Source organism: Bos grunniens, chromosome X (assembly GCF_055505025.1).
Source record: "Bos grunniens cultivar Pamir isolate PY7600 chromosome X, Bosgru_T2T1.0, whole genome shotgun sequence".
Classification (NCBI taxonomy): Eukaryota; Metazoa; Chordata; class Mammalia; order Artiodactyla; family Bovidae; genus Bos; species Bos grunniens.
Window position 1 is genome coordinate 89398962 of NC_141194.1, and position 25258 is coordinate 89424219.

At 40.4% G+C, this 25258-nt stretch overlaps 1 protein-coding gene across 5 annotated transcripts in view; it reads right to left on the bottom strand.

Moving 5' to 3' along the window:
* Nucleotides 1–5556: 5556 nt before the first annotated feature.
* Nucleotides 5557–25258, bottom strand: part of BEX3 (brain expressed X-linked 3) — a 68163-nt gene continuing 48461 nt past the window's right edge. For 4 of the 5 annotated variants that reach the window (XR_015158584.1, XR_015158596.1, XR_015158577.1 and 1 more), the window contains 3 exons: nucleotides 16545–16657; nucleotides 7695–7730; nucleotides 5557–6986 (listed from right to left, as the gene is read on the bottom strand). The gene's annotated coding sequence lies outside the window, so the exon portion shown is untranslated. Of the gene's footprint in view, nucleotides 7029–7694; nucleotides 7731–16544; nucleotides 16658–25258 lie in introns of all 5 variants that reach the window. The other variant, XR_015158578.1, reaches the window with a different exon arrangement.

Genomic DNA, 25258 nt, shown 5'->3' on the forward strand with positions numbered 1-25258 from the left:
CAGGGATCAAGACCATCCCCATGGAAAAGAAATGCAAAAAAGCAAAATGGCTGTCTGGGGAGGCCTTACAAATAGCTGTGAAAAAGAGAAGCGAAAAGCAAAGGAGAAAAGGAAAGATATAAACATCTGAATGCAGAGTTCCAAAGAATAGCAAGAAGAGATAAGAAAGCCTTCTTCAGCGATCAATGCAAAGAAATAGAGGAAAACAACAGAATGGGAAAGACTAGAAATCTCTTCAAGAAAATCAGAGATACCAAAGGAGCATTCCATGCAAAGATGGGCTCGATAAAGGACAGAAATGGTATGGACCTAACAGAAGCAGAAGATATTAAGAAGAGATGGCAAGAATACACAGAAGAACTGTACAAAAAAGAGCTTCACGACCCAGATAATCACGATGGTGTGATCACTGACCTAAAGCCAGACATCCTGGAACGTGAAGTCAAGTGGGCCTTAGAAAGCATCACTACGAACAAAGCTAGTGGAGGTGATAGAATTCCAGTTGAGCTATTCCAAATCCTGAAAGATGATGCTGTGAAAGTGCTGCACTCTATATGCCAGCAAATTTGGAATACTCAGCAGTGGCCACAGGACTGGAAAAGGTCGGTTTTCATTCCAATCCCAAAGAAACACAATGCCAAAGAATGCCCAAACTACCACACAATTGCACTCATCTCACACGCTAGTAAAGTAATGCTCAAAATTCTCCAAGCCAGGCTTCAGCAATATGTGAACCGTGAATTTTCTGATGTTCAAGCTGGTTTTAGAAAAGGCAGAGGAACCAGAGATCAAATTTCCAACATCCACTGGATCATGGAAAAAGCAAGAGAGTTCCAGATAAACATCTATTTCTGCTTTATTGACTATGCCAAAGCCTTTGACTGTGTGGATCACAATAAAATGTGGAAAGTTCTTCAAGAGATGGGAATACCAGATCACCTGATCTGCCTCTTGAGAAATTTGTATGCAGGTCAGGAAGCAACAGTTAGAACTGGACATGGAACAACAGACTGGTTCCAAATAGGAAAAGGAGTTCGTCAAGGCTGTATATCGTCACCCTGTTTATTTAACTTATATGCAGAGTACATCATGAGAAACGCTGGACTGGAAGAAACACAAGCTGGAATCAAGATTGCTGGGACAAATATCAATAACCTCAGATATGCAGAGGACACCACCCTTATGGCAGAAAGTGAAGAGGAACTAAAAAGCCTCTTGATGAAAGTGAAAAAGGAGAGTGAAAAAGTTGGCTTAAAGCTCAACATTCAGAAAACGAAGATCATGGTATTCAGTCCCATCACTTCATTGAAAATAGATGAGGAAACAGTGTCAGACTTTATTTTTCTGGGCTCCAAAATCACTGCAGATGATAACTGCAGCCATGAAATTAAAAGACCCTTACTGCTTTGAAGGAAAGTTATGACCAACCTAGAGAGCATATTCAAAAGCGGAGACATTACTTTGCAAACAAAGGTTCATCTAGTCAAGGCTATGGTTTTTCCTGTGGTCATGTATGGATATGAGAGTTGGACTGTGAAGAAGGCTGAGTGCCGAAGCATTGATGCTTTTGAACTGTGGTGTTGGAGAAGACTCTTGAGAGTCCCTTGGACTGCAAGGAGATCCAACCAGTCCATTCTGAAGGAGATCAGCCCTGGGATTTCTTTGGAAGGAATGATGCTAAAGCTGAAACTCCAGTACTTTGGCCACCTCATGTGAAGAGTTGACTCATTCGAAAAGACTCTGATGCTGGGAGGGATTGGGGGCAAGAAGAGAAGGGGACGCCAGAGGATGAGATGGCTGGATGGCATCACTGACTCGATGCATGTGAGTCTGAGTGAACTCCGGGAGTTGGTGATGGACAGGGAGGCCTGGTGTGCTGCGATCGTGGGGTCACAAAGAGTCGGACACAACTGAGCGACTGAACTGAACTGTACTGAACATGCTTACAGCTACTATATGAAACCTGTTTTACATTTTATCTCTTTCAGCCCTAATCTCTTTTCAAGGCCAATATGCACTCACAAACAGTGAGAAAGGGAGTTTTTGTGTGTGAATTTTTAAATTGAGATACAGCTGATGTAGGGCATTATTTTCAGGTGTACAGTAAAGCAATTTGGATATATATATATGTATTTCAGATTATTATCCATATATTTATAAATTAATCAGCATAATGTCGGTACCTTACTATAATTCCTTATTGGTTACCTTTTTTGTGATAAAAGTTTGTATCTGTTAATCCCAAACTTCTATTAATTCCTGTCCCTCTCCACTCCCTATCCCCTTTGGTAATCATAAGCTCAGTTTGTCTGTCTGTGAGTCTGTTTCTGTATTGAATATAGATTCATTTCTATGATTTTTAAGATTCAATATATAAATGATATCATATCATAGTTACTTTCTCTTTCTGACTGACTTAACTAACTATAATATTCACTAGGTCTGTCTATGTTGCTGCAAATGGTAATATTTCATCCTTTTATGGCTGAGTGATGGTCCACTGTTTGGGTGACTGTGTGTGTGTGTGTGTGTGTGTGTATCATATCACATCTTCTTAAGCTAGTCATCTGTTGATGGGTACTTGTGTTGTTTGAGTGTCTTGATTACTGTAAATGGTGCTGCTATGAATGACAGTTTTCTTTCCTTCTGGCTATGTTCCCAGAAGTGGAAATGCTGGATCCTATGGTAGCTATATTTGTAGCTTCCTCAAGTACTTCCATACCAATCTCCATAGTGGCTGCACCAATTTAATTCCCACCCGCAGTGTATCAAGGTCCCTTTTCTCCACACCCTCTCCAGAACTTATTATTTGTAGACTTTCTGATGATAGCCAGTCTCACCCATGTGAGGCATAACCTCATTGTGGTTCTGATTTGCATTTCCCTAATATTTACTTATGTTGAGCCTCTTTTCCAGTTCCTCTTGGAGATCTGCATCTCTTTGGAAAAATATTTAGATCTTCTCCCCATTTTTTCATTTTGTTGTTTACCTTTTGTTTTAGAGTTGTGCATTTTGGATATTAAATCCTTGACAGTCACGACATTTCAAATATTTTTCTCTCATCCCATAAGTTGTCATTTCATTTTGCTGATGGCTTCCTTTGCTGTGCAAACCCTTTTAAGTTTAGTTAGGTTCCATTTGTTTATCTTTGTTTTAATTTATTTTGCCTTGGGAGACTGATCTAAGAAGATATTGCTATGATTGTTTTGTCAGAGTGTTTGTTGCTTCTGGTCTCAGAATTCTAAGAGTTTATATTTAGGTCTTTAAACCATTTTGAGTTTATTTTGTATATGGTGCGAGGGGGTGTTCTAATTTCACTGATTTACATGTAGCTGTCCAGTTTTCCCAGCACCACTTGTTGGAGAGACTGTCTTTTCTCCATTGTACATTCTTGCCTCCCTTGTTGAAGATTAATTGACCATAGGTGCATGGGTTTGGGCTTCCCGGGTGGCACTAGAGGTGAAGAATCCTCCTGCAATGCAGGAGACGTGGGTTCCATCCCCGGGTCAGGAAGATGCCCTGGCAGAGGGCATGGCAACCCACTCCAGTATTCTTGCCTGGAGAATCCATGGGCAGAGGAGCCTGGTGGGCTACAGTCCATGGGGTTGCAAAGGGTCAGACACGACTGAAGTGACTTCGCACACAGGCACACACTCATGGGATTATGTCTGGACTCTCTACTCTGCCATTGATACATATGTCTGCTTTTGTTCCAGTATCAAGTTGCTTTGATGACTGTAGTTTCCTAGTATAGCCTGAAGTCTGGGAGGGTTATGCCTCAAGCTTTGTTTCTTAACTCAGGATTGCTTTGGTAATTCTGGGTCTTTTTGTAGTTCCATATAAATTTTTGAAATATTTGTTCTAGTTCTGTGAAAATGTAATAGGTTGTTTTGATAAGGATTGCATTAAATCTGTTGATATCTTTGGGAGGTATAGACATGTTTATAATATTAAGTGTTCTGATCTAAGATCATGGGATATCTTTTAAATTCTTTGAATTTTCTTCCAATTATTTTATAAAGGTTTTAGAGTTTTTATGTTTTAGTTAAGTTTATTCTTAGGTATTTTTGATGGCATTTTAAATGGGATTGCTGTTTTTTTTGTTTTTCTTTTTTTGCAATCTCTTTCTGATATTTCTTTATTAGTGTAATGGAATGCAATAGATTCCTATAGATTAATCTTCTATCCTGCTACCTTGCTCAGTTCATTTCAGGGAACAGAATGTAAAAGTTAAGTAACATGACCTGGGAAACAGCATTATTAACTACTACTTCAGGATTCATAAACGGGAGTTACAAAAATGATTCAGCATTTCCCATTTTATACTTTAACTGACATTCGACATCCCAGGAAGCATCATTATTCAGTTGTTCTTTTCAAAACAATGTGAAGAACATGCAAAACACTAAAACTCATTACAAAGTATTGGATACCCTCTGCATAACAACATTAAAATATGTGTAAACACCTGGAGAAGGCAATGGCACCCCACTCCAGTACTCTTGCCTGGAAAATCCCATGGAGAGAGGAGCCTGGTAGGCTGCAGTTCATGGGGTCTCTAAGAGTCTGACACGACTGAGCTACTTCACTTTCACTTTTCACTTTCACGCATTGGAGAAGGAAATGGCAACCCACTCCAGTGTTCTTGCCTGGAGAATCCCGGGGACAGGGGAGCCTGGTGGGCTTCAGTCTCTGGGGTCGCACAGAGTCGGACATGACTGTAGTGACTTAGCAGCAGCAGCAAACACCTAGAGGGTATTCAGTTCAGTTCAGTTCAGTTGCTCAGTCGTGTTCGACTCTGCGACCCCGTGAATCGCAGCATGCCAGGCCTCCCTGTCCATCACCAACTCCCGGAGTTCACTCAAGACTCACGTCCATCGAGTCAGTGATGCCATCCAGCCATCTCATCCTCTGTCGTCCCCTTCTCCTCCTGCCCCTAGTCCCTCCCAGCATCAGAGTCTTTTCCAATGAGTCAACTCTTCGCATGAGGTGGCCAAAGTACTGGAGTTTCAGCTTTAGCATCATTCCTTCCAAAGAAATCCCAGGGCTGATCTCCTTCAGAATGGACTGGTTGCATCTCCTTGCAGTCCAAGGGACTCTCAAGAGTCTTCTCCAACACCACAGTTCAAAAGCATCAATTCTTCAGCACTCAGCTTTCTTGACAGTCCAACACTCAAATCCATACATGACCACTGGAAAAACCGTAGCCTTGACTAGACGGACCTTTGTTGCCAAAGTAATGTCTGTGCTTTTCAATATGCTATCTAGGTTGGTCATAACTTTTCTTCCAAGGAAGATATATTCACATATAGATTTCTTAAACTATAGAGTAGGTCAATGATATCAAGAGCACACAAAAACACTTGAAAAGAAAAAAAAAACTATGTAAATAAGTAAGAACTAAATCATATTAAGTGAACAGGATTGTCATGATGTACCAAAAATATGATGCTTTTTTTTTTGCAACGAATATATATCAGCATGGGTGTATGAGTGTGATTAAATATGTTAGTGCATTACATGCAGAGAAAAATCTGGAAAGTAGGCACCAAGAAGTTAAGAGAAACCCATGTCTCTATTTTATTCATATCTGTTAAACAAAGAGAAGTATTAATTGGTGACAACATATTAAGAGAAAATTTTGTAAAACAGGTTTATCAACAGCTGAGTAACAGTAGTGTAGAAATACATTCATTGACTTAGGTATTAAACAGATCTCTTTCATGATTATTTGGTGAATATGCATTGTCAAAGGGGATGTTTTTATTTTATAACCTTACATTTCTAGGGTGTTTTCAATATGTAATTTGCTGAATAAAATGTTGAAAAAACAAAAAAAATGCACCCTGATAAAGATACAACATTCATATATTCATTGTTTCAGAAGGCGTTGAAAACAATGTATTTGACAGTTTTCTGTATGTGTGTGTATTTATATCTGTTTTTTGTCTCAAATTGTTTATATCAATTACCCATACACTAATTCATGCAGCTTTCTTGGATTTCCAGTCCCCGGGCTTAAAGATCCCAGAATGGGCATAAACACAGAAGGATTGCTGCCAGTGTGAAGTCTAGAAATCTTGGCCTGTGGGGGGGAATCCGTTCAATTCCACACCAATACCACGGCTCTTTCCGTCCCCCATCCTTTGCCAAACCCCCAGTTCAGACATTCACACCTGCAGTTCTGACTCTGTTCACCAGGTGGCAGCACTCTCAATTGTCTACATATTTTTCTTTCTCCCCCTCAACGAAAAGACATCATTTTTTCAAAGTAAAAAGTTTCCCAAAAGACAAAAGTAGGTACAACGGGACCTTAACTTTCCTTGAAAATTCAGACGTGTGTAAAAAGACTAACAGGATATGCGTGTAGTTTCTATCCTGCTTCTCACTGAGGTATTATGTGTACTGTGTGAGTACTATCTGCCAGGAACTGTCAGTCCAATTCCTTATCTGCATCTCAGCCTCTCTCTTATCTGCAGACCTGCGTACCTGGAAATGCCCACAGGAAACAAGATGGATGTTAGTGGCCGTCCCTGGGGTATGACCTCAGGCTCCATTCTAAGCAAAATGAGTCTGAGTTTGACTTTGACTCCCGGAAACCATCATGGAAACAAGAAATGATGTAGCTGAGTGGGAGAGCTTATAACACAGGAGACTGTGGCACCTTCTAACTCAAACCCCCATCCTTTTGCATAGGACTAATAAGCTGTCTATTATCTTTCCTGACAGGACATCACTCAGAGAGTCAAGGATGAGATGATCAATGTTGGTTTCAGTTTTGCTTCTTCTCACCAGATCCAACTGGAGGTATCCCTTTCTCTTAGTCTTTTGTTCTGTCAGAATGATACACTTCGGAATTGGTTTCATATGTCTTCTCTCTAAGAAGATAAGAGGGTGGTTCTATCCATTTAGTCATCTGACAGGTCCATTTGAGACGACACAGAATTCCTGCTTCATGAAGATGTTCTCTGCCAGTCGGGGGGAGCCTGGTATGTATCCATGAGAGATGGCAAAGAGTAGAGACTGAGCTATTAAGACAAACACAGCATGAAGACTCTGGTCCAAATGCCCAACTCTCTTAACTTAGTGAAATGTTTTTCCCAGATTTCTCACACGATGGTCACTTGTTTTCTGAGTTCCTCTTACACCTGACACTCTAATATGATCCCTTTCTCTCTCTCTTGGCTACAAATGTACACCCACAGTAAATTCCTCTATAAGCTAATACTCGGGAAAAGTTTTCCAAAGATGACTTCAAATCCAGAGGCAGTAAGAGAAAACCCTGGTGACACTTGATTCCATTAAAAATAGCATGGTGAAAAATCTCATAAGCAAACTAAAATGAAAAGTTACACATTGAGGAAAATATACAACTTATATAACTAACAAAGTTTATCTACTTGTAGTAGAAAGATTATGAAAAAGAAAAAGCCAATTAGAACATTCTGAAAGAGAAAGCACACTAGATACAAAGAAGTACTTCCCGAAAAAATGTTCCTTCAACATGTTAAAAACTGTTCAACCTAACTCTTAAGAGATGCAAAGAGGAAAGAATCAGGATGCCTCTTCTCATCATTTACATAGTCTGTGAAGAAATAGGGAGACCTGTACATTTTTGCTGGTGGTAATGTGACATGGTACAATTCCTAACCAGGGTATTTGTTATGATGTAATGAAATTATCAGAGTACTTACCCTTGGAATCAGCAGTGCCTTTTCTAAGAATCTACCCTAAAGTAACAATGTAAAAAAAAAAAAAAGACATAAGCACAAAGTCATTCCTGCCAGAACAATTCATAAGATTTAATATAAGAAACAATATATATACACCAACAGGGGGCTGGTTGAATAAACTGTGGTCCATCTACATCCAAAAGACCTATGCAACCTAGATGTCCATCAGCAGATGAATGGATAAGAAAGTTATGGTACATATACACAATGGAGTATTACTCAGCCATTAAAAAGAATACATTTGAATCAGTTCTAATGAGGTGGATGAAACTGGAGCCTATTATACAGAGTGAAGTAAGCCAGAAAGAAAAACACCAATACAGTATACTAATGCATATATATGGAATTTAGAAAGATGGTAACAATAACCCTGTATACGAGACAGCAAAAGAGACACCGATGTATAGAACAGTCTTATGGACTCTGTGGGAGAGGGAGAGGGTGGGAAGATTTGGGAGAATGGCATTGAAACATGTATAATATCATATATGAAACAAGTCGCCAGTCCAGGTTCGATGCACGATACTGGATGCTTGGGGCTGGTGCACTGGAAAGACCCAGAGGGATGGTATGGGGAGGGAGGAGGGAGGAGGATTCAGGATGGGGAACACATGTATACCTGTGGTGGATTCATTTCGATATTTGGCAAAACCAATACAATATTGTAAAGTTTAAAAATAAAATAAAATTTAAAAAATAAAATAAAAATACTTGAAGGAAAAAAAAAAAAGTAAGACTCTCTTTCTGTATTGCTATGGAGTCATCACCAGGATATAATGTTCAGTGATATAAAAAAACAGGTGTAAAAAAGTGTACAGAGCTGCTGCTGTCCAATAGGGTAGCTACTAGCCTCAAGTAACTACTTACAGTAAATTAAATTAAAATTACAAATCAGTCACAGTTGCCACATTTTAGTAGCTAAATATTCAATTCATGAATAAGCCTCTGTTAGTTAATGGTTGCTGTGTTGAAGAACAGAATACAGAATGTTCCCAAATCCACAGAAATTTCTATTGGATAGCTCTGAAGTAAAATATAACAATTTTTACATATGAAAGGGGGTGAAAATAAATTTGTGGTATCTTTTCTTATATTTTCTAAACTGTATAGTTATACAAATGATGATAAAAATGTGTACCTATAAGAGGACAGAAGAGCAGCCCAGGATGCATGACAATGATGTAGAGTCTCTAAATATGAGACTTATGTTTACTGGCTCTATTCACTGAAAAGGGCAAGAAACACTGACAAATCCAGTAACAATCAGCAACTGTAGTCTCTGCACTGAATTCTCTAAACACATTTCCCACTGAAAGGAACCAGGCTTACTGGAGAAATGCCTGATTTCTGGTCTAGGTAAGGATTTTACAAGGTGAGTGTGGACTGAACTCTCATAACAGAAATTATATCAAAAAGAATCATAACTGGAGGGGCTCGCATTGGCCAAAGATAGAACAATTTGAACATCAAAAACATTAATGATTGTAATGCACTGCTGCTGCTGCTAAGTCGCTTCAGTCGTGTCCGACTCTGTGTGACCCCAGAGACGGCAGCCCACCAGGCTCCCCCATCCCTGGGATTCTCCAGGCAAGAACACTGGAGTGGGTTGCCATTTCCTTCTCCAATGCAGGAAAGTGAGAAGTGAAAGTGAAGTCGCTCAGTCGTGTCCGACTCTTAGCGACCCCATGGACTGCAGCCTACCAGGCTCCTCTGTCCATGGGATTTTCCAGGCAAGAGTACTGGAGTGGGGTGCCATTGCCTTCTCCGTGTAATGCACTAAAACACCGTAAATATAGGAATATCTATGAGCTCTAACATGTATCACACTCTTTAAAAAAAGCCAGAAAAACCAACACACTGCTCACCTTTGAGAGTTGTAGAGAAAAAACTCATTTTTGAAAGTGGAAATATTGTCAATGAATTGTATATTCACCTGGCCTTTCCTATGAATATTACACTTATGCATAGTTGACGAGAGATGGATTCTTTTATGAAAGAATTATAGTTAATACATGCAGAAGAAATTGAAGAATTTGTACATCATGCTTTTGCAACCTTTTATGAAATGTAGTTCTAAGCAATGATCTTTAGAGGCTGCAAAAAATGATGTGAGAATTAGATGGGAAATTTTATAATGACTGCATCACAGTATCTCATAATTTGCCTTTCCTCACTTGCAAAATGGAAATAATTATATCCATATTAGACAATTATTGTAAGGAGTAAATATCTCAAGTGCATCTGCCAAAGGATACATATAGTGCTAAATAAGTATTAATAGTCTTATTTCATACCTGACCTTCCTTCACAGGAGATTCCCTTGACACGATCCAAATAGTATCAGCAGACAAAAATGTGAAAATATTACATGGAAGAGAAATGTATATATTTTCACTATGTATCACTTTAGTGTCATTTCTCTGTGCTAGAGTCATTTCTCAGATAATTTCAAACAGTGGAAAATTGACTGTACCATTTGCATTGGGTGTGTAAAGGAAAACCATTGGTCCATTTTACATTATTTCATATACTTTCCCATACCACTTTTAATGGTTTATGTCAATTTCATAAGAATAATGTGTGTACTCAGATGAACTTATCTGTGAAACAGGAACAATCTGACAGACAGACAGCAGACTTGTGGTTACCAAGGTGTGGTGTGGGGAGGGATGAATTGGGAGTTTGGGAGTAGCAGATGCAGACTATTATATGTAGAATGGATAAGCAACAGGATCTACTGTATAGCACAAGTAACTAAATTCAGTATTCGGTGGTAAACCATAGTGGAAAATAAGATAAAAAGAATATAGATGTATAACTGAATCACTTTGCTGTACAGCAGAAATTAACACAACATTGTAAGTCACCTAGACTTCAATAATATTCAGTTCAATCACTCAGTCGTGTCTGACTCTTTGCGACCCCGTGGACTGCAGCACGTCAGGCTTCTCTGTCCATCACAAACTCCCAGACTGTGCTTAAACTCATGTCCATTGAGTCGGTGATGCCATCCAACCACCTTATCCTCTGTCATTCCCTTCTCCTCCAGCCTTCAATCTTTCCCAGCATCAGGGTCTTTTCCAACGAGTCAGTTCTTCGCATCAGGTAGCCAAAGTATCGGAGTTTCAGCTTCGGCATCAGTCCTTCCAATGAATATTGAGGACTGATTTCCTTTAGGATGGACTGGTTGGATCTCCTTGCAGTCCAAGGGACTCTCAAGAGTCTTCTGCAACACCACAGTTCAAAAGCATCAATTCTTCAGTGCTCAGCTTTCTTTATGGTCCAACTCTCACATCCATACATGGCCACTGGAAAAACCATAGCCTTGACTAGATGTACCTTTGTCAATAATGTAATGTCTCTGCTTTTTAATATGCTGTGTGTTTGTTATAGCTTTTTTTCCAAGGAGCAGGTGCCTTTAAATTTCATGGCTGCAGTCACCATCTGCAGTGGTCTTGGTGCCCCCAAAAATAAAGTCTATCCCTGTTTCATTGTTTCTCCATCTATTTGCCATGAAGTCATGGGACCGGATACCATGATCTTCGTTTTCTAAATGTTGAATTAAAGTCAGGTTTTTCACTCTCCTCTTTCACTTTCATCAAGAGGATCTTTAGTTCCTCTTTGCTTTCTGCTGTAAGGGTGGTATCATATGCATATCTGAGGTTATTGATATTTTTCCTGGCAATTTTGTTTTCAGCTTGTGCTTTGTCTAGTCCAGCATTTCCCATGAGGTACTCTGCATATAAGTTAAATATTAGCCTGGTGACAACATGCATCCTTTCCCAATTTGGAACCAGTCTGTTGTTCCATGTCCTGTTCTATCTGTTGCTTCTTGACCTGCACAAAGATTTCTCAGGAGGCAGGTAAGGTGGTCTGGTATTCTCACCTCTTAAAGAATTTTCCACAGTTTGTTGTGATCCACACGGTAAAAGACTTTGGCATTGTCAATAAAGCAGAAGTAGATGTTTTTCTGGAACTCTCTTGCTTTTACTATGATGTTGGCAATTTGATCTCTGGTTCCTCTGCCTTTTCTAAATCCAGCTTGAACCTCTGGAAGTTCCAGTTTGTCTACTGTTGAAGCCTGGCTTGTGGAATTTTGAGCATTACTTTGCTAGCATGTGAGATGAGTGCAATTGTGCAGTAGTTTGAACATTCTTTGGCATTGCCTTTCTTTAGGATTGGAATGAAAACTGACCTTTTCCAGTCCCGTGGCCACTGCTGAGTTTTGCAAATTTGCTGGCATATTGAGTGCAGCACTTTCACAGCATCATCTTTTAGGATTTGAAATAGCTCAGGTGGAATCCCATCACCTCCACTAGCTTTGTTCGTAGCGATGCTTCCCTAGGCCCACTCGACCTCGCACTCCAGGATGTCTGGCTCCAGGTGAGTGATCACACCATCGTGCCTATCTGGGTCATGAAGATCTTTTTTGTAGACTTCTTCTGTGTATTCTTGCCACCTCTTCTTAATATCTTCTGCTTCTGTTAGGTCCATACCATTTCTGTCCTTTATTGTGCACATCTTTGCATGAAATGTTCCCTTGGTGTCTCTAATTTTCTTGAAGAGATCTCTAGTCTTTCCCATTCTATTGTTTTCCTCTATTTCTTTGCATTGATCACTGAGGAGGGCTTTCTATCTCTCCTTGCTATTCTTTGGAACTCTGCATTCAAATGGTTATACCTTTCCTCTTCTCCTTTGCCTTTCACTTCTCTTCTTTTCACAGCTATTTGTAAGGCCTCCTCAGACAACCATTTTGCCTTTCTTTTTCTTGGGGATGGTCTTGATCACTGCCTCCTGTACAATGTCACAAACCTCCGTCCATAGTTCTTCAGGCACTCTGTCTATCAGATCTAATCCCTTGAGTCTATTTGTCACTTCCACTGTAAAATCATAGGGATTTGAATTTAGGTCATACCTGAATGGTCTAGTGGTTTTCTCTACTTTCTTCAATTTAAATCTGAATTTGGCAATAAGGAGTTCATGATCTGAGCCACAGTCAGCTCCTGGTCTTGTTTTTGCTGACTGTATAGTGCTTCTCCATCTTTGACTGGAAAGAATATAGTCAATCTGATTTCGGTATTGACCATCTGGTGATGTCCATATGTAGAGTCTTCTTTTGTGTTGTTGGAAGAGGGTGTTTGCTATGACCAGTGTGTTCTCTTGGCAAAACTCTTTAAACCTTTGCCCTGTTGCCCTTTTGTACTTCAAAGCCAACCTTGCCTATTACTCCAGGTATCTCTTGACTTCCTACTTTTGCATTCCAGTCCCTTGTGATGAAAAAGACATATTTTGGGGTGTTAGCTCTAGAAGGTCTTGTAGGTCATCATAGAACCGTTCAACTTCAGCTTCTTTGGCATTAGTGGTTGGAGCATAGGCTTGGGTTACTGTGATATTTAATGGTTTGCCCTGGAAATGAACAGAGATCGTTCTGTTGTTTTTAAGACTGCACCAAAGTACTGTCTTTTGAACTCTTTTGTTGACTATCAGGGCTACTCCTTTTCTTCTAATGGATTCTTGCCCACAATAGTGGATATAATAGTCATCTGAATTAAATTCACCCATTCCAGTCCATTTCAACTTATTGATTCCTAAAATGTCGATGTTCACTCCTGTCATCTCCTGTTTGACCACTTCCAATTTACCTTGTTTCATGAACCTGACATTCCAGGTGCAATGCAATATTGTTCTTTACAGTATCGGACTTTACTTCCATCGCCAGTCACACCCACAATTGGATATTGCTTTTGCTTTGGCTCTGTCTCTTCATTCTTTCTGGAATTATTTGTCCACTGATCTCCAGTAGCACATTGGGCACCTACCAACCTGGAGAGTTCGTCTTTTAGTGTCATATCTTTTTTGCCTTTTCATACTGTTCATGGTGTTCTCATGGCAAGAACACTGAAGTGATTTGCAATTCCCTTCTCCAGTGGACTATGTTTTGTCAGAACTCTCCACCCGTCCATCTTGGGTGGCCCTGCACGGCATGGCTCATAGTTTCATTGTTATACAAGGCTTTGATCCATGTGATCAGTTTGGTTAGTTTTCTGTGATTGTGGCTTTCATTCTGTCTGTCCTGTGATGGATGAGGATAAGAGGCTTGTGGAAGCTTCCTGATGGGGGGACTGGCTGTGGGGAGATCTAGGTCTTATTCTGATGGGTGGGCTGTGCTCAGAAAATATTAATAGAAGAATAACATGTACTGTAATCCAGCAAGAATGGCTTTGCAGAAGAACACTGCAATAAATCACGAGGTACCAGGCTTATCATAGGTTCTTGGGTAAGTCATTTACACCATGCTGGCCAATTTTGGGGGAGCTTCACTATAGGCTGAGCAGTAAAGCATCCACCTGCAATGCAAGTGATGCAGGAGACTGTGGTTAGATCCCTGGGTGGGGAAGAGCCCATGGAGAAGGAAATGGCAACCCATGCCAGTATTCTTGCCTGGAAAACTCCATGGACAGAGGAATCTGGCAGGCTATAGTTCACAGGTCGCAAAGAGTCAGACACAAGGTCAAATTTTTGGATAAAACTCCTCAGATGTAGAAATTAATGAGATATTGTCTAGGAAAGCACTTTTGAGACATTAGGTGGAATACAAGGACCTGTCATTTCTACATACTTTGCAATATACACTTTGAATATTATCATAGTCTGTGTTGAATAAATTCAGTATACATAAGTACTTACATCACTTTGCACTTGAATTGCCGTTTGTGAATAGTCTTAAGGTGTCTGGAACTAAAAATTTATATATTAGGGAGGACCTCTGACTCAGAAAACCACAGGGACTTGTCTGTTGTGAACGCATACATTTTTCTATCTTATGCATTTTCTACAACATTCTTAGAAGGTAGAATAATAGATCTTCACAATATTTTGGAAAGTAATAATGTACAGAGGTTAATCAATTTGGGTAGGGGTCATCCTTTTATTAAGAGGGAAAGCAGAGATTGACACCCTATATTTCCAAGAGCAGACTGCATGATGCTCAGGTAGATATCACACCATATTCAAGTAAGTCTAACTTTTCTGCTGATCTGTGACACTTCTGAAATCTATCTTCACTTCCGATGCCAGACTGAGAATCCTGCCTGCAAGTTAGTGAACATCATTTACTTCGATTTCCTATTCTGTAGACAAAAGGGAATGTGCTTAATAAAACAGAGGGATATGTGTTATATTAAGGATGAGTAATTGAAGGAACAGACTCCAAATGCATGAAAATCAAATGTGCCTGGATTGATTAATACATATTGACAAATCAACCTGTGAGAAGATTGTACTAATTGAAGTCTCCACCAGCAATATAAGACTTTGTAGGATTTCCCATATGCACACCCACACTGGGAATTCTCAATATAATTGAGATATTACATTTGAAAAGCATGAAGATAGAAATTCTGTTATTATTATCATATTTAATTGGGCAGTAATGTTAGCTAAAAGAATCCCTAGTGTGCCAAATACCTGCTAATCACCATTTTCATTGGTGATTAATGCAAAAGTCTCCAGCGATACATGCAGCCTAAAAAACAATGAGTGATGGCCACGTCAGGTGTCAGGTTTCCTAGGGCTGATGGCTGTATGTAACCTCCAGGTTGTGTGTGTGCACATATGGACTCTGGGGGCTCCCAATGACAGTGTGTATCCCTAGAAAGAGGTTGAGAATATCTCTCTGTGATGTATGTTGAGTTCAGGATTAGAAAGGAGTTGAATCTGCTCATTCTCGAGTCTTTCTAAATGGCACACAGCTAGACCATAACATGCTTCTGAGCACACAGTAGTCCCTTTCCCCAGATGGAAGGCAAGCCTGTTTGCACTCACCTGCTCAGGTCAGGGATGGATCCCTCCAAGACATAAGGTGTGGCAGTCTGACTAAATCTACTTCTGAGCACTGAAATTAAGGGCTGCCATCTTGCAGCCTCAGTTGCAGAGTCCTGAGGAACTATATCCTCTCAACCACCCACCACACAGGTTCAGTCATCTGCCTGAGGATTTCCACACTCATGGATAAAAATTCTTAAATTCTTAGCACATCTTTGACACACTGGAAGAATCTATCTATTCTTCCATTTATATATTTGACAGGCATTAGGAAGAAGCTCTACATCACTCTTTGGGTAAGTCTTAGGCTTCTCCAGAATAGAAACAAAGAAGTAAGATGTGGGAAGCCTGGTGTGGTACATTGAGATGTTAATCTAAGAAGAGATGAATCTTTCTCATTAAGATCTCAATCTGCGCAAGTGTCCTATAAATGGTGATTTTTACAACATCATTTAATGCTGTGAGCCTCTGTCCACATCTCTAGTTCCTGATCTTTTTTCATATATATTCTGCACTATGAAGCCAAAGATCTACAATGAACTGTTGATACTCAATTCACATCCCCTAATCTCCCCTTCAACTCAGTCTTCATCTCTAATCTAATGAGGAAATCCCTCCACTCTTCCATTGAAATTTATCTTGCCAAAATCAACAGCCATATTTCTGTCACATTATACATCGTGAGTTATGAAAGCCTTGTTCAAATGGAAGCAGATGTTTTCCTAGCCAAGATACAATTAATTTGCTTGTCTACAGACAAGGATTACATTGAAACTGATTACCTAAAATTTAGAATTGTAAAACATCTTCCATGGAGATCAAGTCAGACAATGGGGAATTGTGAGCTACAGACAATAGTCTTTCAAATGAAGTTTAAATTGTCCCCAACATATCTCACACTTTTGCATCATTGTAAAGGATTTTACAAATAGGTCTACAGCAGGATAAAAATCTTTTTTAGGGTCACCTTACTAGATTCTGTCTTACCTGTCTTTTTTTCTTTCCCTCAAGGTATTTCCAATTATGGAATGAAATCATCTGAAATTACAATATCTCACATGCTGAGGTGCCATATGGTTCTGCAATTACACTTGTAGTTCCTATTCAAGAGAAATAAATACATGTCAACATAAAAGCTTGTAGAAAATCTTCATAAGACCATTTTTCATAATAGCCAAAAAGTGGAAACAAATCAAATGTCTATCAACTGATTGATCTACAAGTAAAATTTGGCATAGCCATACAACAAATTATGATTTAGCCATGAAATCAATGAAACACTGATCCATGGACAGCATATATGATCCTTGAAGCCCTTATGCAAAGTGGACAAACTCATACATTAAAAGACCAAACAGCATAGGGTTCAAGGTATAGGAAATGTTCAAAATAGGCAATCCATAGAGGCAGAAAACAAATCAGTGTTCACCTGCGACAAAGTATGGGTACATGTATTCACTCTTTTCAAGGATTATGGGAATTTGGGGAACTACGGAGAAACCTAAAATTCAGTTATGGTGATGGTTACATGCATTTACTAAAAATCATCACACAGTACTTTTAAAATGGGTGAACTTCATTGCTTGAAATTTTTAGCCGAGTAAAGCTGTTTAAAATATGACATTGTATATTGTAAAACATCTTCTTTTGTACCAGAGTAAGAAGCAAATTTATTAAGATTTTATTAAATTATTAAGATGGTGGAGTAGAAGGATGTGTGCTCATCTTCTCCTGCGAGATCTCCAAAACTATAACTCGCTGCTGAATAACCGTCAACAGGATAATGTTGGATCCCACCAAAAAAAAATGATACTCCACATCCAAGAGCAAAGGAGAAGCCCCAGCAAGATGGTAGGAGGGGTGAAATCACATTTAGACTCAAACCCCATACCCACCAGAGACACTCAGAGGGCTCAAACAAACCTTGTGCACACCAGGACAAAGAGACCCCACAGAGACTGAACCAGAACTGTATATGAGTGTCTCCTGCAGAGGTACAAGTCAGCTGTGGCCTGCCACAGGGGCAGGGGCTCTGGGTGCAGCAGACCTGGGTATGACCTAAGCCTTCTTGGAGGAGGTCACCATTAACCCCACCATAGAGCCACCAGAACTTACACAGGACTGGGGAAACAGTCTTGGATGGCACAAACAAAACCTTGTGCACACCAGGACCCAGGAGAAAGGAGCAGTGACCCCACAAGAGACTGACCCAAACTTGGCTGTGAGTGTCCAGGAGTCTCCAGTGGAGGTGTGGGTCAGCGTTGGCCTGCTGAAGGGTCAGGGGCACTGAGTGCAACAGTGCATGCATGGGAATTTTAAAAGGATGTCACCATTATCTTCATTATTTCCACCATAGTTTTGCCTCAGGTCAAACAACAGGGAGGGAACACAGCCCCGCCCATCAACAGAAAATTGGATTAAAGATTTACTGAGCATGGCCCTGACCATCAGAATAAGACCCAGTTTCCCCCTCAGTCAGTTTCTCCCATGAAGAAGCTTCCTTCCATAAGCCTCTTATCCTTATCCATCAGAGGGCAGACAGAATGAAAACCACAATCACAGAAAACTAACCAAACTGATTACATGGACCATAGCCTTGTCTTACTCAATGAAACTATGAGCCACGCCATGTAGGGCCACCCAAGACAGATGGTCATGGTAGAGAGTTCTGACAAAATGTCATCCACTGGAGAAGGGAATGGAAAACCACTTCAGCATTCTTGCCTTGAGAACTCCATGAACAGTATGAAAAGGCAAAAAAAAAAAATAGGACACTGAAAGATGAACTCCCCAGGTTGGTAGGTGCCCAATATGCTACTGAAGATCAGGGGAGAAATAACTCCAGAAAGAATGAAGAGACAGAGCCAAAGCAAAAGCAACACCCAGTTGTGGATATGACTGGTGATGGAAGCAAAGCCTGATGTTGTAAAGAGCAGGGTTACATAGGAATCTGTCCATGAATCAAGGCAAATTGGGAGTGGTCAAACAGAAAATGGCAAGAGTGAACATTGACATTTTAGGAATCAGTGAACTAAAATGGAATGGAATGGGTGAATTTAACTTAAATGATCATTATATCCACTATTGTGGGCAAGAATCCATTAGAAGAAAAGGAGTAGCCCTGATAGTCAACAAAAGAGTTCAAAAGACAGTACTTTGGTGCAGTCTTAAAAACAACAGAACGATCTCTGTTCATTTCCAGGGCAAACCATTAAATATCACAGTAACCCAAGCCTATGCTCCAACCACTAATGCCAAAGAAGCTGAAGTTGAACGGTTCTATGATGACCTACAAGACCTTCTAGAGCTAACACCCCAAAATATGTCTTTTTCATCACAAGGGACTGGAATGCAAAAGTAGGAAGTCAAGAGATACCTGGAGTAATAGGCAAGGTTGGCTTTGAAGTACAAAAGGGCAACAGGGCAAAGGTTTAAAGAGTTTTGCCAAGAGAACACACTGGTCATAGCAAACACCCTCTTCCAACAACACAAAAGAAGACTCTACATATGGACATCACCAGATGGTCAATACCGAAATCAGATTGACTATATTCTTTCCAGTCAAAGATGGAGAAGCACTATACAGTCAGCAAAAACAAGACCAGGAGCTGACTGTGGCTCAGATCATGAACTCCTTATTGCCAAATTCAGATTTAAATTGAAGAAAGTAGAGAAAACCACTAGACCATTCAGGTATGACCTAAATTCAAATCCCTATGATTTTACAGTGGAAGTGACAAATAGACTCAAGGGATTAGATCTGATAGACAGAGTGCCTGAAGAACTATGGACGGAGGTTTGTGACATTGTACAGGAGGCAGTGATCAAGACCATCCCCAAGAAAAAGAAAGGCAAAATGGTTGTCTGAGGAGGCCTTACAAATAGCTGTGAAAAGAAGAGAAGTGAAAGGCAAAGGAGAAGAGGAAAGGTATAACCATTTGAATGCAGAGTTCCAAAGAATAGCAAGGAGAGATAGAAAGCCCTCCTCAGTGATCAATGCAAAGAAATAGAGGAAAACAATAGAATGGGAAAGACTAGAGATCTCTTCAAGAAAATTAGAGACACCAAGGGAACATTTCATGCAAAGATGTGCACAATAAAGGACAGAAATGGTATGGACCTAACAGAAGCAGAAGATATTAAGAAGAGGTGGCAAGAATACACAGAAGAAGTCTACAAAAAAGATCTTCATGACCCAGATAGGCACGATGGTGTGATCACTCACCTGGAGCCAGACATCCTGGAGTGCGAGGTCGAGTGGGCCTAGGGAAGCATCGCTACGAACAAAGCTAGTGGAGGTGATGGGATTCCACCTGAGCTATTTCAAATCCTAAAAGATGATGCTGTGAAAGTGCTGCACTCAATATGCCAGCAAATTTGCAAAACTCAGCAGTGGCCACGGGACTGGAAAAGGTCAGTTTTCATTCCAATCCTAAAGAAAGGCAATGCCAAAGAATGTTCAAACTACTGCACAATTGCACTCATCTCATATGCTAGCAAAGTAATGCTCAAAATTCCACAAGCCAGGCTTCAACAGTAGACAAACTGGAACTTCCAGAGGTTCAAGCTGGATTTAGAAAAGGCAGAGGAACCAGAGATCAAATTGCCAACATCATAGTAAAAGCAAGAGAGTTCCAGAAAAACATCTACTTCTGCTTTATTGACAATGCCAAAGTCTTTTACCGTGTGGATCACAACAAACTGTGGAAAATTCTTTAAGAGGTGAGAATACCAGACCACCTTACCTGCCTCCTGAGAAATCTGTGTGCAGGTCAAGAAGCAACAGTTAGAACTAGACATGGAACAACAGACTGGTTCCAAATCACTAAAGGAGTACATCAAGGCTGTATATTGCCACTCGGCTTATTTAACTTATATGCAGAGTACATCATGCGAAATGCCAGGCTAAATGAAGCACAAGCTGGAATCAAACTTGCCAGGAGAAATACCAATAAACTCAGATGTGCAGATGACACCACAGTTATGGTCGAAAGCGAAGAAGAACTAAAAAGCTTCTTGAGGAAAATGAAAGAGGAGAGTGAAAAAGTTGGCTTAAAACTCAACATTTAGAAAACTAAGATCATGGCATCTGGTCTCATCACTTCATGGCAAGTAGATGGGAAAACAATGAAAACAGTGTCAGACTTTATTTTGGGGGGCTCCAAAATTACTGCAGATGGTGACTGCAGCCATAAAATTAAAAGACACTTGCTCCTTGGAAGAAAAGCTATCACCAACCCAAACAGCATATTAAAAAGCAGAGACATTACTTTGCCAACAAAGCTCCATCTAGTCAAGGCTATTTTTTTCCCCAGTAGTCATGTATGGATATGAGAGTTGGACCATAAAGAAAGCTGAGCACTGAAGAACTGATGCTTTAGAACTGTGGTGTTGGAGAAGACTCTTGAGAGCCCCTTGGACTACAAGGATATCAAGCCAGTTAATCCTAAAGGAGATCAGTCCTGAACATTCATTGGAAGGACTGATGCTGAAGCTGAAACTCCAATACTTTGGACACCTGGTGGGGAGAACTAACTCATTTGAAAAGACTCTGATCCTGGAAAAGATTGATGCTGGGAGAAGGGGACAACAAAGGATGAGATGGTTGGATGGCATCATCGTTTTGATGGACATGAGTTTGAGTAAGCTCCAGGAGTGGACAGGGAAGCCTGACGTGCTGCAGTCCATGGGATTGCAACAAGTCGGACACAACTGAGTGACTGAACTGAACTGAACAGAGAAGCAAATTTCATTCAGGATATAGTTAAGGATAGTGATAGGAGTTGGTTATAAGGATTGCCATTCTGATAATTTCCTTCCTATCATCTCTCAGCCTGGGTTTAGGAAGGGAGGACAAAGGAGTAGCAAGGTCATGAAGAGGTTGAAAGAAACAGAAGACAGTGTGGTTGTCAGTGAGTGTGGGCACACATATGCAAGCACAGATACACTGACACTCACATTATACATATTCCTACATCTACCAGGCTGGGTAGATTCTAAGACTCTCACAAGACAGTTGTGCTCAAAGAGGACACATACAGCTACCAGTGCAAATAGTCACATGAATCCTTATCTGTTCCTTTCTGAGCTGTTCAATGTCATGCACAAAACATTGACAATAGGGCATATAAAAAACATTGAATTCCAAATAATGTGAAGTTGTGAGAATCAGTTCTATCACATCCATAGGATGGAATTCTAGTCATGTAGCAAAAATGTTATAATGAAAATAAAAAAGAGAGTATTTTCTGCCTTTCAGATTAGCAATGATTCACATTATTTTTAAAATGTGTCAAAATAGGAATTTTCATATAGCACTGTTAGAAATACAAAATAGCAATTTTTTTCAGTGTTGTATTCATAAAAAATAGCTTTCTTAGTTTGAAAAAACACTTCAGGAACGTATGAAAATGCCTACTAAGATATCTTCAGGTAAATGAACAAGAATGTTAAGTACACTATTATTTGTAATAGAAAATATGGTAAAGGAATTATATGCACATCACTATTGGAAAAGTGAATTTTGGAGCATCCAAATTGCCACAGGCTGGGATCTGGGACCTGTGTTTCAGTACTTTAACTTGCACCTGGCATACCTTGCTTTGAACAAGGAAATACAGAGAAAATGGGTAGGACTAAAAATAACTGGGTGCATGCGCAGTTGTGACAAATTCTGGACAAAAGATCCAAATAGACCAAATAACTGATACAAAAAGCTCAGCTTCTCTGTTCACCGGTGCCAAAACAAATTTTGGAGACAGAATTTTGGGTGAAGTAGAAAGGGAAAGCTTTATTCCTCTGCTAGGCAAACGGGGACACAGCATGTTAATATCCTCAAAACCAAGTGTCCTCAAATTAGGTAGATCATGACAAGTTTTATAGTAAAAGAGGGATTGATCAGGTCCTGGACACTCTTCTGATGGGTTGGTGGTGAAGTAAATAAGCACCAACATCATCAGTCTTGAGGTTTAACTGGTCTGGGGTCTACATGCTTGTGGACAGCATACCATAATTTCAGTATGACCTGTCCATCTTGGATGTCATTGCACAGCATGGCTCATAGCTTCATTGAGTTACTAAAGCCCCCTCACCATGACAAGGCTGTGATCCATGAAGCAGAACACCACCTAAGGGGTGGCCAAATCATCAAAGCAACCCCTCTGGCTTGACCCCTGAACACACCCCTACTCTCCTCCCAAGTAAAGAATGAGCTGGCCATACCTCTGGGAGCGGGGAGCAGCAAGCAAGGGAACCTGTTGTTTGTTCTCATTTCCCCCTGCAGCCGTAGGGACCCCAATAAAGCCATGCCTGTATTTCATGTCTGGTGTCTAGTCTATTTTATTGATTGAGGAAGGCCTAGAACCCTGGTCAGTAACAATGTGATGCAACAGTTTGTTGATATAAAAGAAAAAGTGACATTTAGCTTTCAAGAAGCTAAAATATTATTGTAGATATTAATTCTCATGGAAATATGTTCACAATAAGTGATAAAGCAGGTTACAATATTTATTGCTGTTGCTGTTCAGTTGCCCAGTCATGTCCAACTCTTTGTGACTCCATGGATTGCAGCATGCCAGGCCTCCCTGTCCCTCACCATCTCCTGGAGTTTGCCCAAGTTCATGTTCACTGCATTGGTGATCCCATCCAGCCATCTCATCCTCTTATGCTCCCTTCTCCTTCTGCCTTAAATCTTTCCCAGCATCAGGGACTTTTCCAATGAGTCAGCCGTTTGCTCAGATGACCAAAATATTGCAGTTTCAGCTTCAGCATCAGCCCTTCCAATGAGTATTCAGGGTTGATTTCCCTTGAGACTGACTGGTTTGATCTCCTTGCTGTTCAAGGGACTTTCAGGAGTCTTCTCCCGCACCACAGTTCGAAGGCATCAATTCTTTGGCATTCAGCCTTCTTAACGGTCCAGCTCTCACAACCGTACGTGACCACTGGGAAGATCATAGCCTTGACTAACAGACCTTTGTTGGCAGAGTAATGTCTCTGCTTTTCAACACACTGTCTAGTTTTGTCATCGCTTTCCTGTCATAAAGCAAAATCTCCTGATTTCATGGCTGCAGCCATCTGCAGTGATTTTAGAGCCCAAGAAGAGGAAATCTGTTACTGCTTCCAGCCTTTTCCCTTCTATTTGCCATGCAGTAATGGGGCCAGATGCCATGATCTTAGGTTTTTTTTTTTTTTTTAACAGTTAGTCTTAAGCCGGCTGTTTCACTCTTCTCCTTCATCCTCAAGAGACTCTTTAGTTTCTCTTTGCTTTCTACCATTAGAGTGGATTATATTTATAACTTACAAGAATCTATTTTTGCTTATAGAGGGGTATACCTCTTTATCCAGAAAGCTTTAAAACTGAAAAAAAAAAAAAAACTTTTTGTTAAAACATAAAAATGGTCCTGTTGTTGAAATCACATAGAGTTTTCCACTCAACATAGAAAGAGGCTGCACTTTCTGTCTATATACTTCAGTATCCCTGCATCAAGTCTGCATCCCTTTTCCACACAGACTTCCTGAAAGTTCTCTGGGTTTAGGCCACAGCCCTTCCCTCCCACCTTCTAGCTCAGGGATGTTCAAGCTGCAGTTCAGTGTACTGTCACAAGGTGGCACCATCCTACCGCCACAGTCACATTTCTCTATGAAGACTTTCATTCAAAGAGCTAGAAAATCACATCCTCTTCTTCAAATGGACGGAGGAGCCTGGTAGGCTACAGTCCATGGGGTCTCAAAGAGTCGGACACGACTTCATGACTTCACTTTCACTTCTTCAAAAGCCAGCCTATATACCTATCTACACGATGACTCTAATTTTGTCTAAAAACTTGTTAGAGGTAAGAGAAGAGTGTAAAAGGAAATACTTAGCACTTGCATATGAAGACAAAACACCAGGTCACAATAGCTTGTTGGCTGTGGCCACTTGTTGAAGGGTTTGGTAAGACTGGTGGGAGGTGCAAGAGAGAAGGGGATCCAGAGCAGGGTTTTGGCGGCTCTGTCCAATGTCATGGGCAGGGTATGACATACAGGGAGTGGGAGAAGATCTGAAAAGACTCTACAGGGTGGGTGGTGATGGAGGGTGAACACCCTGCTGTCTGGGAGTGACCCCCATCTTGAAGTGTGGACACTTCAACCTACACTTACAAAGGAAGGAGATACCTCAGTGACTTCGATGTTCTTTTTGGGAAAACTGCAGGTGGTACTGCTTTACTAATATATATATAAACTTTACAAACATAATTAGTCCCTTAGTAAATAAAACATTCCAAGATCATCTTCTGCTTAGCACAGTGTGCTCATTTTCTTTGTAAAAGAAAAATGGAGATGGGAGCCACCTCGTGGTCAGAGACATGATTGCAGTTCTGTGACTCAGAACAGGGGGCTTGGCAAAGGAGGGTGAGGAGGAAGTTAGGGATGTGGGTTAATGGTTTTAGCCAGGGTTTTCCAGAATTTTTCACTTACTGGGAGCAGTTTCTCGGTATCTTCCATTTTCTGGCATATCTAAATCTGAGATCGGAATCAACCTCTAGTCAGACCTGAAGAGAAAGCTAGATTTGTTAAAGTGGCATTTATAAGCTATATTGACATTCAGTTGTTAAGTGGCCTCTGACTCTTTGCTACCCCATGAGCTGCAGCAGGCCAGGTTTCTCTGTCCCTCACTATCTCCCTGAGTTTATTCATACTCATGTCCATTGAGTCAGTGATAG